Consider the following 21916-nt stretch of genomic DNA (forward strand, 5'->3'; position numbering starts at 1 on the left):
CGTCGCTGGTCCGCCTTCCAGGTAATGAACGCAGACATCCGAAGCTGCCTTTCTCAGTTCACGCCACTTTCACTGATCCCCAACCCTTGACTCCATCCCCCTCTCTGGCCGTAGTCTGAGGCTCGACCTCCAACTTAGTGTTTGGGACTTTGGCCTCAAATTTGATGCAGAACTGAGTTTTAGACCAACAGAAAGACCCACCTCCATCACATCTCCATTCTGTTTCTATTTCATGCAGGCAAATTAGGACCAAGCCCCTGCTCTCCCATTTAATATCAATGGCTAATCTGTCTGCATTTCCACCTACATCAGGTTGTCTCTCTCTCTCTCCCTTACTTATCGAAAATCTACCTGCCTCTTTCTCAAACAGTTGTGCACAGTTCTGGTTGCGACACAACAGGAAGGATGTGGGAGCAATGGAGAGAGTGCAGAAGAGATTCATTAGGATGTTGCCTGGAATCGAGGGCTGTAGTTTAAATGGACTTTTTTTTTGTTTTAATTGTGTCCTTTCTTGTAAAAATTGTGTATAATTTATGTTTAATTTATGTTTTTCTTGTGAATGCTGCTTATCTGATGCTATGTGCCTGTGATTCTGCTGCAAGTAAGTTTTTCATTGTACCTGTGCACACACGGACTTGTGCATCTGACAATAAACTCGACTTTGACTTTAGTTATAAGGAGAGATTTGATAGACTGGGTTTGTTCTCACTGGAACGTAGGAGGCTGAGGGGTGACCTTATAGAGATTCATAAAATTATGAGCTGCAGAGGTAGGGTAGATAGTCAGAGTCCCAAGACATAGGAGTCTTGAACTAGAGGGCACAGGTTTAAGGTGAGAGGGGAGACATTTAAAGGAGATCTGAGTGGTAGGTTTTTCACACAGAGGGTGGTGGGTGTATGGAACGAGCTGCCAGAGGAGGTGGTGGAGGTGGATACAATTGCAACGTTTGAAAGGCATTTGGACGGATACTTGGATAGGAAAGACAGAGAGGGATACAGGCCTAATGCGGGCAAACGGGATTAGTGTAAATAGGAGAAACAAAGGACTGCCGATGCTGGAATCTAGATGAAAAACACAGTGATGCTGGAGGAACTTGGACGCTGGAGTTTCTCCAGCGTTAGTGTAAATAGGCATCACGGTCAGCATAGACGAAGTGGGGTAAAAGGGCCCATTTCTGTGCTGTAGATTTCTATGATCCTGTGAAAAAAAATACTCAAAGACTCCACTTGTACAGCCTATTAAGGACGGGAATTCTAAAGGCCAGCGACCCACTGGGAGAAAAAGAATTCACCTCATCTTTCTCTTAAAGGGGCAGCCCCTTCTTTTAAAATTGTAACTCCTGTTTCTAGGTTTGCGAAACAGAGAAAGCATTCTCCGTCTCACTGTCCCCATTAACCTTTTAACCAGATGACCTAGAGTCAGAGAAACTCAGAGCACGGAAACAGGCCCTTCGGCCCACTGAGTCCACCGTGATCATCAACCACCCATTTACAAACCTACATTCACCCCATTTTTTCTCCCCACATTCCCATCAACTTCCCCCTGATTCTACCACTTGCTTCCATATGAGGGGCATTCTACAGTGGACAATTAACCTCACAACCTGCCCGTCTATGGGAGCACCTTGAGGAAATCCATGCAGTCACAGGGAGAACATGCAAACTCCACACAGACAGGACCCGAGGTCAGGATTGAACCTGGGTCACTGGCGCTGTGAGGCAGTGGCTCTACCAGCTGTGCTACGATGCTGCCTCCCTATTTATCTGTATTGCAACCCTGACCTCACCCTGACAGATATTCCCTTTGTCCTATCCATCACCTCCCACTCTCCTCTACAATTTAAAACTAATTTGTTTTCTACCTCAGTTACGAGAAAGGGTCTCGGACCCAAAACATTAAACGTCTCCCCTCTGGCGTGTTTTCCCCCGTTCCCACCCCTCTCTCTCCTCCAGTCCTCTCATTTTTGTCCTGTTCCCCCATCTTTGTTCCCCTGCCCCTCCTGGTTCCATCCATCCAGTACACACACTGTCTACCCATTGGCTTCCCTCCCATCCCCTCCCCTATCTGCCTCTGGTTCCACCTGCCTATCACCTCTCCTCTAATGGTTCCCGTTATCACCTTCCTTACGTATCAGATTCCAACACGTAGCTTTTTGTGTTCCTGTTTATTTCCGTCCAGCAGCTGCCTCCACCTATCACCCACCTGTCTCTGTCTCCCAGCTCTCTCTCCCCTACCTGGATCCACCTGCCGGTCATCTTTCACCCCTCCTTGATTTACCTATCACCGGCTTGTCCCACCACTCCCCGTCCCCACTTTATACAGCCCATCTCCCCTCTCCTGATGCAGGGTTTGGTATTGGTATTAGTTTATTATTGTCACTTGTACCAAGGTACAGTGAAAAACTTGTCTTGCAAACCGATCGTACAGGTCAATTCATTACACAGCGCAGTTACATTGGGTTAGTACAGAGTGCATTGATGTAGTACAGGTAAAAACAGTAACAGTACAGAGTAAATTGTCACAGCTACAGAGAAAGTGCAGTGCAATAAGGTGCAAGGTCACAACAAGGTAGATCGTGAGGTCAGAGTCCATCTCATTGTATAAGGGAACCGTTCAATAGTCTTGTCACAGTGGGGTAGAAGCTGTCCTTGAGCCTGGTGGTACCAGACCCAAAACGTTGACAATTCCTTTCCTCCCACGGACGCTGCTCGACCCGCTGAGCTCCTCCAGCAGATTGTGTGTTGCTCCAGATTCCGGCAGCTGCAGTCTCCTGTGTCTCCATTCAACTCTTGTTTTTCCTCCCACAGATGCTGCCTAACCTGCTGAGTATTTGCATTATTTTCTGTTTTCATTTCAGGAATGTTACATTCGGTTCACTGATGCATCAGTGTCAACAATATTATGGTCAGTGGTTCTGTTGGAGTGACATCCCAATCACCCAATGGAAACCAAACTCTGAGTTGAAGCAACCGCCCCATATTTGATTGATATTAATTTTATCCAATAGCAACCAAACCTCTGTTCAACATATCCACTATTGGTTGGTGTAAATCCATCCAATTGAGTTTATATTCGTGGCTGGTGCGGCCCTCCATTGGTTGGTGCACATCAGATGCAACAAATGGAAACGCCCAATGGTTGATTGACACTAAATTATCCAATAATAATTAAATGATCGTGCACCTATTCTGTCATTGATATCAATATTGTCCAATAGCAATAAGATCCTTAGGGGCGGTATGCGATTGACATAAATATTATCCAATAGTCATGGAGCCTGGAGCTTTAGCACCACCCCCTCTTCGATTGGCCTGAACTTTAGCCAATAGAAATTTAGAAAGTGGCCGAGTCGTGTTGAGTGACGTCCAATAATCCAATAGTAATTTTACTGTTGTCCAAGCGCCGGCCCATGCATGATTGACATTAGTTTTCTCCAATGGGAAGACAGAAGGAGGAAGCCGCTGGTGTGATTGGTCGGGCCGGTGGTCCCTCCCGCCGTGTGGCGGGGGCTGGCTCAGGACGGCCAATGAGTGCGGGGGAGCGGGTGACAGACGCGGCGGCGGACGGAGGGCGAGCGGCGGCTGGAGCCGAGCGGGTAGGCCTGGGGCCGGAGGGCTGGGACATTCCGCCGGGCTGGGCCGGGCAACTCCGGCCGGACCTGTGAAAGGGCGGCGGTCGGGAGGTGGTCCGCAACCCCCGTCCTCTCACCCCCACCCCCCTCCTCTCACCCCCACCCCCCCACCCTTCACCCCCCCTCCTCTCACCCCACCCCCCCACCCTTCACCCCCCCTCCTCTCACCCCCCCTCCTCTCACCCCCACCCCTCACCCCACCCCCCCTCCTCTCACCCCTCACCCCAACCCCCCTCCTCTCACCCCCACCCCTCACCCCACCCCCCCTCCTCTCACCCCTCACCCCAACCCCCCTCCTCTCACCCCCACCCCTCACCCCACCCCCCCTCCTCTCACCCCTCACCCCCACCCCACCCCCCCACCCTTCACCCCCCCTCCTCTCACCCCACCCCCCTCCTCTCACCCCCACCCCCCCACCCTTCACCCCCCCTCCTCTCACCCCACCCCCCTCCTCTCACCCCCACCCCCCCACCCTTCACCCCCCTCCTCTCACCCCCACCCCCCCACCCTTCACCCCCCCTCCTCTCACCCCCACCCCCCTCCTCTCACCCCCACCCCCCACCCTTCACCCCCCCTCCTCTCACCCCACCCCCCCTCCTCTCACCCCACCCCCCCTCCTCTCACCCCAACCCCCCTCCTCTCACCCCCACCCCTCACCCCACCCCCCCTCCTCTCACCCCTCACCCCAACCCCCCTCCTCTCACCCCCACCCCTCACCCCACCCCCCCTCCTCTCACCCCACCCCCCCTCCTCTCACCCCTCACCCCACCCCCCTCCTCTCACCCCACCCCCCCTCTTCTCACCCCCACCCCTCACCCCACCCCCCCTCCTCTCACCCCTCACCCCCCCTCCTCTCACCCCTCACCCCCCCTCCTCTCACCCCTCACCCCCCACCTCTCAACCCCAACCTCTCACCCCCCCACCTCTCACCCCTCACCCCCCACCTCTCACCCCTCACCCCCCCACCTCTCACCCCTCACCCCCCCTCCTCTCACCCCTCACCCCACCCCCCTCCTCTCACCCCAACCCCCCTCCTCTCACCCCCACCCCTCACCCCACCCCCCCTCCTCTCACCCCTCACCCCAATCCCCCTCCACTCACCCCCACCCCTCACCCTCACCCCACCCCCCCTCCTCTCACCCCTCACCCCAACCCCCCTCCTCACCCCAACACCCCTCCTCTCACCCCCACCCCCCACCCCTCACCCCAACCCCCCTCCTCTCACCCCTCACCCCAACCCCCCTCCTCTCACCCCCACCCCTCACCCTAACCCCCCCTCCTCTCACCCCCACCCCTCCCCCTCACTCCAACCCCCCTCCTCTCACCCCCACCCCTCCCCCTCACCCCAACCCCCTCCTCTCACCCCCACCCCTCCCCCTCACCCCCACCCCTCCCCCTCACCCCCACCCCCCTCCTCTCACCCCCACCCCTCCCCCTTACCCCAACCCCCTCACCTCCCCCTCACCCCTCCCCACTTCCCCCTCACCCCCCTCCTCTCACCCCCACCCCTCACCCCAACCCCCCTCCTCTCACCCCACCCCTCACCCCAACCCCCCTCCTCTCACCCCCACCCCAAACCCCCTCCTCTCACCCCCACCCCTCACCCCAACCCCCCTCCTCTCACCCCCACCCCTCACCCCAACCCCCCTCCTCTCACCCCCACCCCTCACCCAACCCCCCTCCTCTCACCCCCACCCCTCACCCCAACCCCCCTCCTCTCACCCCCACCCCTCACCCCAACCCCCCTCCTCTCACCCCCACCCCTCACCCCAACCCCCCTCCTCTCACCCCCACCCCTCACCCCAACCCCCCTCCTCTCACCCCCACCCCTCACCCCAACCCCCCTCCTCTCACCCCCACCCCTCACCCCAACCCCCCTCCTCTCACCCCCACCCCTCACCCCAACCCCCCTCCTCTCACCCCCACCCCTCACCCCAACCCCCCTCCTCTCACCCCCACCCCTCACCCCAACCCCCCTCCTCTCACCAAAAACCCTCACCCCAACCCCCCTCCTCTCACCAAAACCCCTCACCCCCACCCCTCACCCCCAACCCCACCCCCCTCCCCCCCACCTCTCACCCCCAACCCCACCCCTCATCCCAACCCACCCTCCTCTCCCCCCCACCCCTCCCCCCAACCGCCCACACCCCCTCCCCTCACCCCCGACCCTCACCCCCTCCTCTCACCTCCCCCCACCCCTCACTCCAACCGCTCTCACCTCCCCCCACCCCTCACCCCAACCCCTCTCACCTCCCCCCCACCCCTCACCCCAACCCCTCTCACCTCCCCCCCACCCCCCTCACCTCCCCCCACCCCCCTCACCTCCCCCCCTCACCTCCCCCCCTCACCTCCCCCCCACCCCTCACCCCCCACCCCCTCACCTCACCCCCACCCCCTCACCTCACCCCGTCTCCCCACACAACTGAGCGCCCGGCGGTGGCACAGGGCCTTGGTCCGCTGGTGATTGCACCCACTCCCCCCCTTCCTCATCCCCCCCTCCTCATCCCCCCTCCTCATCCCCCCCTCCTCATCCCCCCCTCCTCATCCCCCCTTCCTCATCTCCCCCTCCTCATCCCCCTTCCTCATCCCCCCTCCTCATCCCCCCTCCTCATCCCCCTTCCTCATCCCCCCTCCTCATCCCCCCTTCCTCATCCCCCCTCCTCATCCCCCCCTCCTCATCCCCCCTCCTCATCCCCCCCTCCTCATCCCCCTTCCTCCCTCATTCCCCTCCCCCACCCCCCCCACACTCCCCATTCCCCTTACCCCCCATCCCCCTTACCCCACCACACCCCTACTCCCCCCTACCCCACACCCTTACTCTCCACTCCCCTCCCCCTTCTCCTCTCCCCCTTCCCCTCCTCCCCCCACCCCCTCCCCCTCCCTTCCCTCCCCCTCCCCCCTCCCTCCCCCCTCCCTCCCCCCTCCCTCCCCCCTCCCTCCCCCCTCCCTCCCCCTCCCTCCCCCTTACTCCCCCCTCCCCCTTACTCCCCCACCCCCTCACTCCCCCCTCCCCCTCCCTCCCCCTCCCTCCCCCTCCCTCCCCCTCCCTCCCCCCCCTCCCCTATTCCCCCTCCCCCCTCCCCTCCCATCCCCCCCCTCCCCTCCCCCCCCTCCCCCTCCCCCCCCTCCCCCCCCTCCCCCCTCCCCCTCCCCCCCCTCCCCTCCCCCCCTCCCTCCCCCTCCCCCTCCCCCTCCCCCCTCCCCCTCCCCCCTCCCCCCCTCCCCCCCCTCCCCTCCCCCCTCCCCCCCTCCCCTCCCCCTCCCCCCCTCCCTCCCCCCTCCCCTCCCCCCTCCCCTCCCCCCTCCCCCCCTCCCCCTCCCCTCCCCCCCTCCCCCTCCCTCCCCCTCCCCCTCCCTCCCCCCCTCCCCCTCCCTCCCCCCCTCCCCCCCTCCCCCCCACCCCCTCTCTCTGCCCCACCCCCAACTACCCACTCCCCTCCCCCATCCACACCCTGCTCTCCACCACCCCCTCCACCCTCTTCCCCCTCCACCCTCTTCCCCCCTCCACCCTCTTCCCCTCCACCCTCTTCCCCTCCCCACATCCTCGCAAGGCACTAGCCTAATCACAGATTCATGATAGTCCCACTTCCCGCTCACCATTTTGCCCATTTGCCTCAGGTCCCTGCCTCCCTCCTTCCTTTGGACTGTCTCACCTCGCTGAGCTCCTTCTCGCACTTCCTCCTCCACATGTTTGCGCCCACCCTGCCCTCTCCCTGGCCTGGGTGTTGCAGTCCATCTTCAATCAGTGTACAACATCTCATTCTTCAATGTGGTTTTCGTGCAGTTACTTTGAGTATTATTTAGAGCCAGCCACCCACCCTGGCACTTCCCAGTTACAAAGCCCTGCACACGTTGCTGCCTTTAAAGCTCTCTTGCAATCAGGAGAGATTGCTGGGAATCGGAATGAAAATTGTTCTGTAGATTTATTATTTTATTTGCGTTTTGTCATGAAATTGTGCTGCAAATCAAGTGGTTGTTTGGCTATTGTGTTTGCATTTATAGATCTCCAATTAAATCAGGTTGGTCCTAGTCCGTCAGAGCCTAGCTAAAGGCTCTCGACCTGAAAGGCTAAGTGTGGAAACAAACAGATGCAGTCTGAACTGTTTAGTCTTTCCTGCATTTTCTGTTTATATTTTGGGTTTCTTTAAATCTGTTTATGGTCCTACCAGTGGAGATGGTTTCTCCATATTACTCAATCAAAACCCCCAACAATTCCAGATTCCCAACAGCTGTACTTAATTGTAGTTTCTCAATGATCTGATGCCTTGCCCTGCACCCTCCCCAGGGCCTTAATTCCTCCATTACAAGCCACGTCAGGTAAATCTGTACAATGCGTTGTTGTGTTCTTGAGCTTGTTTATTGTGTTGTCAGATATTGTTCTGCATGGAAATGAATGAAAGAGGAGTTTTTAATTGTCATATGTGCTTAAATCGTGTCCTCGTAAGCTCATTGTTTGCATGTTTGGGTGAAGAATACAAAATATGAAATAAAATTCAATACATTTATTATGCATTGTAAAATATCATCATATTCTAGCCACTGCTCCCACTTTCTTCGTCATGTTCCTGCTTCCTTTTAAAGTGTAGTTGAGAATGTTTGTTATTTGAAGTGCTACTTCAGTACAAACTGTTGTTGAATCCAGTCAGATATTAACAATTTTATTTCAAGAAGACAACCTTGTCCATGTCTGAATGAACTAGAATTTCCTGTGACACTGCACAAAGTACATTTTTTTAAAGTCCACCAATTGCTTTTAAGAGCTGTTCAGTACGGAATCTGCTGGAAAGATTGAGTGGTGCGTGAAGGTGTCTTCAATTTTGTAAACGACTTAATGTTGTTGCTAGCAATGTTGGTTTTCTGAAAAAAAAACTAGTGTGTATATTAAATGCATTTAGATTGCTTCTAGTACACCAACTCGTGTTTTGTGCTGGTGAAGAACAACTTAAAGTATTCAGTCCAAACACTGGTTTGGAAGAACAAAATACCTACTGTTTTGGCTGAGTTTAAAATAAACATGGTCATTATCAACGTTTTGTGGGTACAGCAGTGTGTTGATTGTTACTGGACCTGTAATCCAGGTGACTGAAGCAACATTCCAGATGATGGGAATTCAAACAAGTCAGTTTAAGAATTTGGATTTGGTGCAGAAACTAAATACTCTGGAAAGAGATGACAAAGTTGCCAATGTTATTTAAAACTAAAACTCTCTAGGGAAGGAAACTCCAATCTCATATCATGGTTGACCTTCAACTGTCCTAACAGGCCATTTGGGTTGTGAAAGAAACTTGGGATGCCCTTGCCAGCAGACCCCAGATCTCATTTACACTACCATAATTTAGCTGCTCTGGATAATGCAAGAAGAATGAGATTTGAGTGATAAATTACGGCTGCTCAATGAATTTTTGTTCTTATATTCCCCATAAGATTTAAGTTGCAGTCGTTCAAAGAACTTTTAGACTTAAACAAATTTATTAAATATTGGTTCAATTAAGACATTGACCACAGTTTTGTTTTTGGTCAGTGAAAGCATCTTTCTTCAACCTTTGTGGTGTTGAGAATATAAAGTTTTGTTTGTTGTCTAACTGTGCCTGGCAGGGTATCATCATGAGGTCCCCATGTGAACAGGACAGGCAACAACAACATTGTGGCGGAAGTGGTCAAATGTGTTGCATGCTTCTCTTCCCTTGCCTTTAGTTGAGAGAGTCTAGCAGTTTAATATGATCTACAGTTCCATTACAGGAATATTTCATTTTTGATCATAAAATGTTCGATCTTTTGGATGAAAACTTGTGGTTCAGTGTTTACTGCTGCTTATCACACTAAACAACATCTCTCGACTAGATAAGGTTTTGTAGGGTTGTAGTTTAAGCAACATGTAATTATCTTGTTTGAGACCGATATTGTTATTGACCCCTGTGTTGAGATAAATTTGTTAAACAGTGATACCCCATTTGTCAGAATTGTGCATTGGTACAGCATTAGTGTTTCTGGACCTAGTAAGCCAGTTAAAATCCGACCATGGCAGTTTGAGAATTTGAATTCGGTGTAACGTGATCAGTGAAAGTGGCCATAAAATTATCAGAATTCAAAGAACTCATTTGGTTTACCAGAGAGGGAAACCTGTGTGTCTGGGCTATTCTACAACTCCACTCTCATACAGCTGCAGTTGGACCATAAGACTTAGGAGCAGAATTAGGCCATTTGGCCCATCGTTCGATCATGGCTGATTTATTTTTTCTTCTCAACCCCATTCTCCTGCCTTCTCCCCATAACCTTTGACACCCTTACTAATCGAGAACCTATCAACCTCCGCTTTAGACATACCCAATGACTTGGCCTCCACAGCCCTCTGTGGGAATGAATTCCACAGATTCACCACCCTCTGGCTGAAGAAATTCCTCCTCATCTCTGCTATAAAGTACACCTATTCTGAGGCTGTGCCTCGGATCCTGGACTCTCCCACTACTGGAAACATCCTCTCCACGTCCACTTTATCCAGGTCTTTCAATATTCGGTAGGTTTCAATGAGATTCCACACCACTCCCCCCCCAGCCCCACCCCCACCCCCCAATCCTTCTAAACTCCAGAGAGTACAGGCCCAGAACCATCAAATGCTCCTCACACATTAACCCTTTCATTCCTGGGATCATTCTTGTAAACCTCCTCTGGACACTGCAATTGGACGAACTGGCCTGGCAGTCAATTTATTAATGATATAAAGCCAAAGGGTCCCACAACACCAACTTGGGTATGGGCAATAAGTAATTTCCAGCAGCTCCCAATCCCAAGTCAATAATGACGTGAACAACACACACAAAGTGCTGGAGGAACTCAGCAGGTCAGGCAGCATCCATGGAGGGAAATAAACAGTCGACGTTTGAGGTCGAGACCCTTCATCAGGACTGGAAAGGAAGAGGGCGGAAGCCAGAATAAGAAGGTGGGGGGGGGGGGGGGGGGGGGGGGGGGGGGGGGGGGGGGGGGGGGGGGGGGGGGGGGGTGGGGGGGGGGGAGGAGCACAGGCTGGCAGGGGAGAGGTGAGGGGGAAGGTAGTGGGGGGGAGGGGGTGAAGATGTAATAATAAACTGAGAGGTGATAGGTAGAAGAGGCAAAGGGCTGAAAACTGAAGGAATCTGGTAGGATGGGGCAGTGGACCGTAGAATAAAGGATGGGGGAGGGGAGGAGATGGGCAGGTCATCAAGGTGGGGGAAGGGAACTACAGGAATGACAAAGGGGTGGGGGGGGGAAGAAAAAGAAGGGTGGGGTTACCAGAAGTTAGAGAAATCGATGTTGGGGCTGTCAGGTTGGAGACTCCCAAGGCGGAATATGAGGTGTTGTTCCTCCAACCTGATCCTGGCCTTCTGTGTCTCAACTTGACAAGTGATCTCATTTTGTCTCAATGTCAGCGATTCTTGTTTGCATTAAAATTTCTTGCAACAGTTTTGTATAATGTAGCTTTTTCATGAAATTGTTCAGCTTTGAGGCACTGGTTCTGTCTGAAAGCGATCCACTTTGGTCCATCCACAATAGCTGGTATTTCAAACGTTCATTCAATTTCCTTGATCAGAGATCTTCATTATTTTGCTTCTTGGCACCTTGGCACTTCAGCTGACATTTTAAATCTGTAGCGTGGATAGTTTGCTAATTCATCAGCTACCAAACTGAATGTTTCTTGAACTATTTTTTGCCTCTCCAGTCATCGAGGAACTTGGTTTGCCATTCTCCAGTGCTGTGAATTTATAGCCTAATGTACCAAATGGGAGACAGGTGAATACATTATTGGAGCCTGTTGCAAATTTTATGATTCTCTGAAAATACATATGTTTAAAATAAAAATAGATATTTACAGTGGATATAAAAATACTACTTTCCTAGGTAACTATGGAAGATAATGCGTCACTGGTACAGGCAGGGGCAGTATCAGTCATACTGACAGGAGAAAGAAGAGCTTGTGTTTATACAGAACCTGCTTGTGTTGTCAATATGGATAAAATGCATCACACAATGAATTGCTTTTTGAAATGCAGCAACACTTCTACAAAAGCCAGCTGAGCAGTTGTTCTTAGCTGGCTTCAAGAGAATAATCTTTTTTCGGTTGGTTAACTGAAAAACATTGATCAGGAAAGCAGGAGAACTTGAATCTTGGGGTAGTACTGTGGTGATCTTCAACATCCAGTATGTGTTTATAATTGGTGCATGAATTTAAGTATGTACAAATGTGGAATTGTATTTTGGTAAGAATTGAGGTCACATACTATGTAGAAAATAAGAATCGATATGGAGGAGAAGAGAAGGATGGAAAAGTTCAAGTACATGTGGCTAGAAGTTGTGATGCAGTTTGATAAGGTTGTAACAGACAGGAACCATGTTCTAACTGTAAATTTATGCTTAACCTGTGTTGAATAAATTACATGTGAAGTACTGTATGTTTCAGGTTGTCACTGTGTGTTTAAAACAAAAATGCATGGAGGCATTAGGAGATTGTGAAAGATTTCTCGCTCAAGGATGATTACCAGGAGGTGTAACTTTCAGGAAAGGATGGACTGTATCTCAGTTTGTTTTGAGAAGAGAATGTTGAGGCATGACCAAACATGTGTTGATGGTAGAGATATTCAAGGAGTTCTTTATGGGTAAAAGAGAAACTGGAGGCAATCAGTTTAGGAAATCAAAAGAAAATTCTTTCTTGGGGAGTGGTGAGAATGTAGAACTGGCTATCTCAGGAAATGGACAACATGAGATGAGATATCTTTATTGTATATTGAAACACACAGTGAAATGCATCTTTTGCGTAGAGTGTCCTGGGGGCAGCCCACAAGTGTTGCCACGCTTCCGGCGTGCCCACAACTTTCTCGTTGTCATTGTGGCTATCCCTCGAGGTCAAGGATGATGGTCTTCGTTCCGTTGATCTATTTATGGGCTCTCAATGGCTCATGAGTCCAATCTTGGCTCTGAAAATTCTTCTGCATTCAGGACAGGTAGTTCTAGATGGCAGATCAGGCTTTGGTTGTTGCTGCCTCACTTTAGCCCAGAGCGAAGACACCTGTGCGTGTGTTTGTTTAACATGTACTTAATGTTGCACTACAAAAAGCACACGATACTTCACAAATCAACCAACTGATTCCAATGGCATGGAAAGCACGACGATGGAGCTGATGGATTTGTTGCAGCCTTCATCCGCCTTCACAGCTGTTGAGTTCAAAATAACTTCGTCCGCCTGTTCCACCGTTGAGGTCTTGGTTGGATTGTTCTTTGTCAGGGACCTCACCGTTGACCTTACCACCATGGGTGACCCTACCAGGAGCATAGCTCCAGACGGTGTCAATCTCGGGACCACACAAGCTTCTCCACCACAACAAGGTGGCAATCCATGGAGAAGATGACTTCCTAACATGTACATCTTTGGAATGTGGGAGGAAATCGGAGCACCTGGAGGAAACCCATGCAGACACGGGGAGAACGTACAAACTCCTTACAGGCAGTGACTGGAATTGAACCTGGGTTGCTGGCACTGTAATAGCGTGGATTGTTTGATTTAATTTTATTCAAAAGCTGAGTTGTCACTTTTGCAAGGTTAAGTACTTGGAGAGAAATCTGTGTCATTTTTATGCTGTAAAGTAGAAGAGGACAGGAGAGTGTTTGGGTGTCTGCAATGTAAATGCAATCTGTGTCTTTGTCCAAGATTTAGTTAAACATGCTTAATGGGATCAGCTCAGGAGTTTCGTCAAATTTAAAAAGTACCACGCCAAGTTTAGAGTTCTTACAAATCTTGAAAATACCTGTTCCTCTGACTGTACATAACTGGCCTATTTGAACAGTAGAATGGTGGGGAGGTTGGAAGTGACAATGTTGTAGTAATAAATCAGAATCTAACTCCTACCTCTCTGTGTGAAGAGAAGCTGGGATTGAGATGGGAGCACCAATATGTTGAAAGAGGTGTCAGCTTGGGCAAAAGGCCTTGACGATCTTTTTGCCATCTTTCCTTGTTTCCATGGCAAACATGCCCTACACCTCAATCCATCCCCAAACTTGGCTATTGACTATCCTTTATGTATTTTAATAGCCTTCCAATATATCTCATTGATATTAGAACATAGAAATTATATATTTTTCTGTTTAAATGCTTCATTATCATTGTATTTATTGTGTGTTTGATTTTCCTACTTCAATTATTTCCTAACTTTCAAAAAAAAATTGCTTATTTTTTGGGGGGGAGAGAAAAAACCTTTCCTAAAGGTCCGATACCTGAGGTAGTGATTCAGTTGCTTTCCTCTTTACATGGACCTTCTGTGATTTAAATAATTTAGTGTTGGAACTGGGTTGATGGAATGGGGAATTCAGATTTCACTATTCTACTTGATGTTGTACCTTGACATCTTGGTCACAGATGACTTGCTTCCATGTCGGTTTTGTGGGTTCTGATAAGGCCAGTGCGGGACCTACAGCATCTTCTATTGATGGGGCAGGTGGTGATTGACAAGGTGGGCAGTTTGTGGGTGGTGTGCTCCTTCTGCTTACTTGTGATCTTTGTGTCCTACCAACATATGGTTTTGAGGTTTGCAATGCCGTTCTGAGTGCTCCTTCCCCACTTTGAATGATCATGGGCCAGAGATCTCCAGGAGTCTGTTGGGATGTAGCATTTCTTCAAAGAATGCATCCCTGAATCTTTTCCACAGTCCTTCGGGAAATCTATCCCCACGATAGAGCTTGGTGTATTGTCTGTTTTGGGAGTCTGGTAACAGGCATGTGGATAAAGTGGCCTGCCCAACGTAGTCAACTAATTGTGGTTTTAATACTGGGGTTGTTGGCTTGAGAGATGACGCTGGTGTTGGTTCATCTGTCTTTCCAATGAATTTGGAGGATTTTATGGAGACGCCAGTGTGGGTGTTGTTTTTCCAGTGTCTTGAGATGCCTGCTGTAGGTAGTCCCATTCTCAGAAGCATATGCAAGGGCAGGGATCACTGCTGCTTAGTAGGCAATGAGTTTTGTGTCAAGCCTGAGTCTTGATTTTCAAACATCCTTTTCCTTAATTGATCAAAAGCTTTGCTGGTGCATTGAAGGTGGTGTTGAATGTATTCATTGATGTTTGCCTTCACTGAGAGGTGGCTCTCGAGATGAGGGAAGAGACCCTGGAAAAGTAGACTCCCGTGAATCTCTAAAGTCAGGGTAGTATGGTTTAGCTGTAGGTTGGTACAGGATGCTCATTTTGCAGATGTCGAGTTTGAGGCCCAACCTCTCGTGCTTCAGTGGAAAGTTTGATGATGGCTAGGAGCTCAGCCTCTGAGTGTGCACGAATGCAAGCACTGGTTGCATCTTGTAGCTTGATTGCTGGGATTTGGGTAACTTCGGTTCTGGAGTTGAGCAGCTTCCCATTAGTTCTGAAGATTAGCTTCACTCCTGCAAGAAGTTTGGAGAAGCAATTCCACACTGCAGCAAGAAAGATTCCCCCAAAAACACCCCAGCTTGTGTGATGCTAGACTTCACTGTGAATGGTTCTGTTGAAGCTCCATTGATTAATATCTTGGCTTGCATACCCTTGTGGAGCAAGCAACAATGGAGACCAATTTCTGTGACAGTGGTATTTCAAGAGGGTTTTTTCATGTCCCTGCTAACCCCTATTGAATGCCATTAAGGGTGTGAATTCATCAGGGGCAGCAAGGTAGTCAACACCCACCGGAAGTCTTTAAAGACCTTCTCAACTGCATCTCTGACCTTGTTGTGAGTGCACTAGACTCCATCCCACAGTGACCTATCCAGACTAACCTTGCCACCACTCCTGATGAAGAAGGTGTCAGGAAGGTCATATCCTAACTCAAAAATAACAAGACCTTGGAAGGAGACTGGATCCCAGCTGAAAATGTAAAACCTGACGTGAAGAGCTTCAGTCACAAATTCCTAGCCTCTGAGCCCATATTTGGGAAGTGGAGGATGTTCCGGGGTACTGGGGTAAATGTGACCAACTTCAAGAAAGGAGACAAGTCTTACTGTAGAAAGTACTGCCCAATGGCTGGCAAACGGCTTCCTACATTGCAGTGTGGATTCTGTTCAACCGGAGGCACGGTGGACCGGATCATCACTGTGCGACCATTCTAAGAAAATTTTAAGGAGTAGCAGCAGACACTAGAAATTTTTTTTATTAAATACACCTTGTTACTGCAAATGCAATTGGTTAATGTTATTGGATCTCTACTCTTGAAGCACTTGCCCTGTTTTTTTTGCTTTGTCTTCATAGTCATCTCCTTGTGTTTGGTGGTTAATATAAAGGCAACAGTGGAGGTTAACCAGACCAACTATCCTCAATATGAAGAACTGACTGGTTGACCTATTTTATTCCTATTTCCAGTCAGATGCTTTTCTTAGAAGAATGTGGCTCTCACTCGTGCTTTTAAGTTCCAAGTACTGCTGCTTCACCCCAAAGGTAATTTGTGAACAAACTGACTGCAGGTGACAACCAGAAAACAGTCCGTATCACGAATTTTCTGTAACGTGAAGCCATGTCATCTGTGCATGTGTAAAGAAATGACAGTTGGTGGAAAAAATAAATTCTATTTATTTACCTTTTTCACTGAAATTTTGTGAGAGTGAATTTTTATTCCTTACCTTGGACATTTTGGTAGAGATTTGTGATTTCCGTAAAGTGAATTTCCATCATCTGGACTGCTGTAATGTAGGGGGTCACCTGTATTACACCACAAATCTTTTGGTGAAGCACCTTTAGCAGGAAACCATCAGTCGTTTGTCAACTACCTTCACAGCAGGAGTAGGTGGGATGGAATGACCATTAATGCATTTGCAATTGCCTTCACCAGCTGAAGGGTATAGTTTTCCTTGTAATTCAAGAGTGATACCGAGAACTTTTTGAATGCACCAACCAAAGTATTTTTTGAGGTTTCTCACGTTAGCTTTTCAAATATCCTTTTATGTTTGCACTCTACACTGACAATTCAGTGCTGCTGTTTATGATCAAAATAAGAACTGGGATGACGGTGCCTAAACTTGTGACATAGAGTTTAAATACCACGTCAATGGTGCTGAGGTCTAGAGGGTTGAGAGCTTCAAGTTCCTGGGAGTGAACATCACCAACAGCCTGGTCAAATCACATAGATGCCACGGCCAGGAAAGCTCACCAGCGCCTCTACTTCCTCAGGAGGCTAAAGAAATTCGACATGTCCCCTTTGACTCTCACCAACTTTTACCAATGCACCATAGAAAGCATCCTATCTGGATGTATGACGGCTTGGAATGGCAACTGCTCTGCCCAGGACTGCAAGAAACTGCAGAGAGTTGTGGACGCAGCCCAGCGTATCACGGACACCAGCCTCCCCTCCTTGGACTCTTGTCTTTACCTCCTCATTGTTTTGGTGAAGCAGCCAGAATAATCAAAGACCCCACCCACCCGGGACATTCTTCCCTTCTCTCCTCTTCCATCGGGTAGAAGATACAGGAGCCTGAGGGCATGTACCACCAGACTTAAGGACAGTTTCTACCCCACTGTGATAAGACTATTGAGTGGTTCCCTTATAGAACAATATGGCACAGTACAGGCCCTTTGGCCCACCACGTTGTGCTGCCCTTCAAACCACACCTAAGACTATCTAACCCCTTCCTCCACATATCCCTCTAACTTAAATTCCTCCATATGCTTATCTAACAATCTCTTGAACTTGTCCAATGTATCAGCCTCCCACCACCACCCCAGGTAGTGCATTCCATACACCAACCACTCTCTGGGTGAAAAAACTCCCTCTGACATTACCCTTGAACTTCCCACCCAATACCTTAAAGTCATGTCCTCTTGTTTTGAGCATTGGTGCCCTGGGAAAGAGGCGCTGGCTGTCCACTCTATCTATTCCCCTCAATATCTTATATACCTCTATCATGTCTCCCCTCATCCTCCTCCTCTCCAATGAGAACAGCCCCAGATCCTTTAGTCTCTCCTCATAATCCATACTCTCTAATCCAGGCAGCATCCTGGTAAATCTCCTCTGCACCCTTTCCAACGCCTCCACATCCTTCCTATACTGAGGCGACCAGAACTGGACACAGTACTCTTAAGTGTGGCCTAACCAGAGTTTTGTAAAGCTGCATCATCACTTCGCGGCTCTTAAACTCGATTCCCCAATTTATGAAAGCTAACATCCCATAAACTTTCTTAACTACCCTATCCACCTGCCAGGCAACTTTCAGTGATCTGTGGATATGAACCCCCCAGATCCCTCTGCTCCTCTACACTGCCCAGAATCCTGCCATTTATATGATACATTTATACTCTGCCTTGGAGTTTGTCTTTCCAAAGTGTACTACCTCACACTTCTCTGGATTGAACTCCATCTGCCACTTGTCAGCCCAGCTCTGCATCCTATCAATATCCCTCTGCAAGCTTCGACAGCCCTCCACACTATCCACAACACCACCAATCTTTGTGTCATCTGCAAACTTGCTAACCCAGCCTTCCACCCCCTCATCTGAGTCGTTAATAAATATCACAAAAAGTAGAGGTCCCAGAACCGACATGGTATACAATGAGATGGACTATGACCTCACGATCTACCTTGTTGTGACCTTGCACCTTATTGCACTGCACTTTCTCTGTAGCTGTGACACTTTACTCTGTACTGTTACTGTTTTTACCTGTACTACATCAATGCACTCTGTACTAACTCAGTGTAACTGCACTGTGTAATGAATTAACCTGTACGATCGGTTTGTAAGACAAGCTTTTCACTGTACCTCGATACAAGTGACAATAATAAACCAATACCAAGTTGTGATTTTCAGGAAGGTAACCTTCATTCTGAATTGGGTGCAATTTTAAAAACCAACAGAGGTTAGTTCCATTTCAAGAGAATACGAATTCTTTTAAAATCTTAAAATTATGCAAAAAGAATTAGTATTGATGTTGGTTGTTTTTAAATCGGTTTAGTAATCCTGTAGATGCTGCAAATCCTCAGCAGGGCCCGGCAGTATCTGTGGAAAGAGTGGCTTGTTATGAGTGGTTATTGACCTAAAACAACATCTGTCTGTCTCAAGCACACATTTGTAGTCACTTGGGGGGGGGGGGGGGGGGGTGAGGGGAGGACAGTGGGAATAAAGAAATTTAAATTAAGTTTAAAGTGTTTTTAAATTTTCTCAATAGTGATTAAAATTTGCATGTTCTTTGGGGATTAAAAATAAATGGACTGGCTTTGCTTAGTTTTAATGAGAGGCAGTGACAATAGCTATTGTGACCTAAAGCTCGGACTGAGATACAGAGTATGTTTTGTCCCTCAGCCATGCATAGTCAGAACTGTCCTGGACAATGCTGGGTTCAGCATTGCCTCTCCAGCTCATTAAAGACTTGTTAAAACCTATCTTTTTTTTAAGGAAGATTTTGGTCATCAGTTTTAGTATCTTGTGTATCATATTTTGTTTGATAATCACTCCTGGGTGAAGCTCTGTGGGATACTTTGCAATATTAAAGTCTGTATGAGTGGAGGTCATTAATATCTTGTCATATTGTAATTATACAAACGTGGCAATGGAAATTTATGTAAAACAAGGATAGCATACAACTTCAAAATGGGGTGGTCCATAATTACAGCTGTATAGGAATATTCTCCAACGCACGCATCCATTGCATTAAAATGGGAGGTTCAGAACTGCGCACGTACTCCGGGTGTGGTCTCAGCAACTCCTTTTCAGCTGTAACATGACGTCCTAGTTCTTGTACTCAGGGCCCCATCTGATGAAGGCCAGCGTGCCATACCCTGCCTTCACCACCCAGTCTACCTGTGTGGCACCTCAAACTCGTTTCAGCTGATATAGAAACATATAAAACCTACAGCACATACAGGCCCTTTGGCCCACAAAGTTGTGCCGAACATGTCCCTACCTAAGAAATTACTAGACTTACCCATAGCCCTCTATTTTTCTAAGCTCCATGTACCTATCCAAAAGTCTCTTAAAAGACCCTATCGTATCTGCCTCCACCACTGTTGCCGGCAGCCCATTCCACGCACTCACCACTCTCTGAGTAAAAAAAACTTACCCCGACATCTTCTCTGTACCTACTCCCCAACACCTTGAACCTGCGTCCTCTTGTGGCAACCATTTCAGCCCTGGGGAAAAGCCTCTGACTATCCACACAATCAATGCCTATCATCTTATACACCTCTATCAGGTCACCCCTCATCCTCCGTCGCTCCAAGGAGAAAAGGCTGAGTTCACTCAACCTGTTTTCATAAGGCATGCCCCCGAATTCAGGCAAAATCCTTGTATCTCTCCTCTGCACCCTTTCTATGGCTTCCACATCCTTCCTGTAGTGAGGCGACCAGAACTGAGCACAGTTACTCCAAGTGGGGTCTGACCAGGGTCCTATATAGCTGCAACATTACCTCTCGGCCCCTAAATTGGCTCCTGATATATGAGATACCATTGAAATTGTGAAGCTAAATCAAAGATCTAAAAGTGGCTCAGGCTGTATTGCATAAATTAAAAATGGATAAATTTAAGTTTAAATTTGCATTGGTGTAATTTTGAACAAAATTGATTTTGGTTTTAGCTACTGGCTAGCTCAATGGCTTTTGATATTGCACATTGGTGACCCAGTTCAGTACTTTGTGGAGTCGATATTTGGGTGTTTTGGGTGAAGTTGTGCTGGTACCAAGGTATATTCGGGTTGCCTGTTTTGGTAGAAACATGAGACTGCAGATGCTGGAAGCTGGAGCAAGAAACAAACTGCTGGAGGAATTTAGCAGGTCAGGCAGCATCTGTGAAGGTAGAGGGATAGTCAGCGTTTTGGTTTGAGACTCTGCATCAGGATTGAGTGTGAAGAGAGGGGATAAACAGTATAAGGAGGTGAGAGGAAGGGGCTGGCAGGCAGTAGGTGGAACGAGGTGAAGAGGGGGATGAAGGCCAGATGGAGCCAGATAGGAGGAAGGGAGGGTGGAGGAGGAGACAGGCTGAAAGGTCATGTGAGACAATAAAGGGCTCAGATTCTAAAATCTGATAAGGAAGATGATGAGTAGAGTCAGATAAGGGAGAGGTGATGGGCTAACCAGTGGGGGAGGGGTTTGAAGATCCAGTACGTTAAGTGTGTGGGTGATGGGCAGATGGAAGATGTCCACGATGGCGGCGATGGTTGTGTCCATGATGCTCGCTGAGTCTATAACCCTCTGCAGCCTCTTTCGATCCTGCGCATTGGAACCTCCATAGCAGGCAGTGATGCAATCAGTCAGAATGCTCTCCACCGCACATCTATAGAAATTTTTAAGAGTCTTTGACGTACCAAATCTCCTCAAACTCCAATGAAGTAGAGCCGCTGGTGGGCCTTCTTCGTGATTGCCATTGCTGACCCCTCAATGAATACTAATATGTCTTCTCCTGACCTTCCCTTCCTGAATTCTGCAATCAATTCCTTGGGCTTGCTGACGTTGAGTGCGAGGTTGTTGTTGCGACACCACTCAACCTGATCTTTCTCACTCCTGTAAGCCGCCTCATCGCCATCTGAGATTCTGCTAACAACAGTGGTGTCATTGGCAAACTTATAGATGGTGTTTGAGTTGTCTACACTTGGTCCGGCCGATGTAAAGGAGGCCATGTTGCAAGCACCAAATGCAATAGAAGAGTTTGAGGAGGTACCTGTGAATTTTGGCATCGCCCAGAAGGACTGTTAGGTCCTTGGATTGTGGTGAGGGAGGAGGTGCAGCGATGGATAGATGGATGTTGCACCTCCTGTGGTTGCAGGGCAAATTACCAGTGGACGGGATGGGTGGGGAGGGATGAGCGAACCAGGGAGAACCACAAGAATTTGCTAACTTCATACAAACAGCGCTCGAGGTCTGAATGGAATAGCAGCAACCTTGGAACTGTTGACGTACAGAGGTTCCTTGGAGTGCAGATTCATAGCTCCTCATATGACCTTTGAGCCTCTGTCTCTACCTCCAACTGCTCCTCCCCCAACTGGTTCCATCTGCCCATCATCTCCCTCCTCACCTGGTTCCATCTATTGCCTGCCAGCTCCTTCTCACCCCTCCCCCTCACCTCCTTTACACCAGCTATCTCCCCTTCACGCCCTTCAGTCTCAAACTGAAGCATTGACCATCCCTCTGCTTCCCCAGATGCTGCCTGACCCACTGAGTTCCTCCAGCAGTTTGGTTTGTTCTGTTTCAGTGGTGTTGGCTTGTAGGACCAATATAGGCACATAGCAACTTGGAAGAGTAGCAGTACTGTATCTGATTAAATATTATGAAATTTCTGGTGAATCTCCCAGTGTTGCAGACAACGTTGGATATTGGAATTACTTGTGATTAT

General features: G+C 49.1%; 1 protein-coding gene across 2 annotated transcripts in view; it reads left to right on the forward strand.

Moving 5' to 3' along the window:
* The first annotated feature begins 3494 nt into the window (after window positions 1–3494).
* The window catches only part of far1 (fatty acyl CoA reductase 1), a 114225-nt gene continuing 95803 nt past the window's right edge, over window positions 3495–21916 (forward strand). For both annotated transcript variants that reach the window (XM_052029079.1, XM_052029077.1), the window contains exon 1: window positions 3495–3595. The gene's annotated coding sequence lies outside the window, so the exon portion shown is untranslated. The remainder of the gene's footprint in view (window positions 3596–21916) is intronic.

The sequence above is a fragment of the Pristis pectinata genome, chromosome 14, assembly GCF_009764475.1.
Source record: "Pristis pectinata isolate sPriPec2 chromosome 14, sPriPec2.1.pri, whole genome shotgun sequence".
Classification (NCBI taxonomy): Eukaryota; Metazoa; Chordata; class Chondrichthyes; order Rhinopristiformes; family Pristidae; genus Pristis; species Pristis pectinata.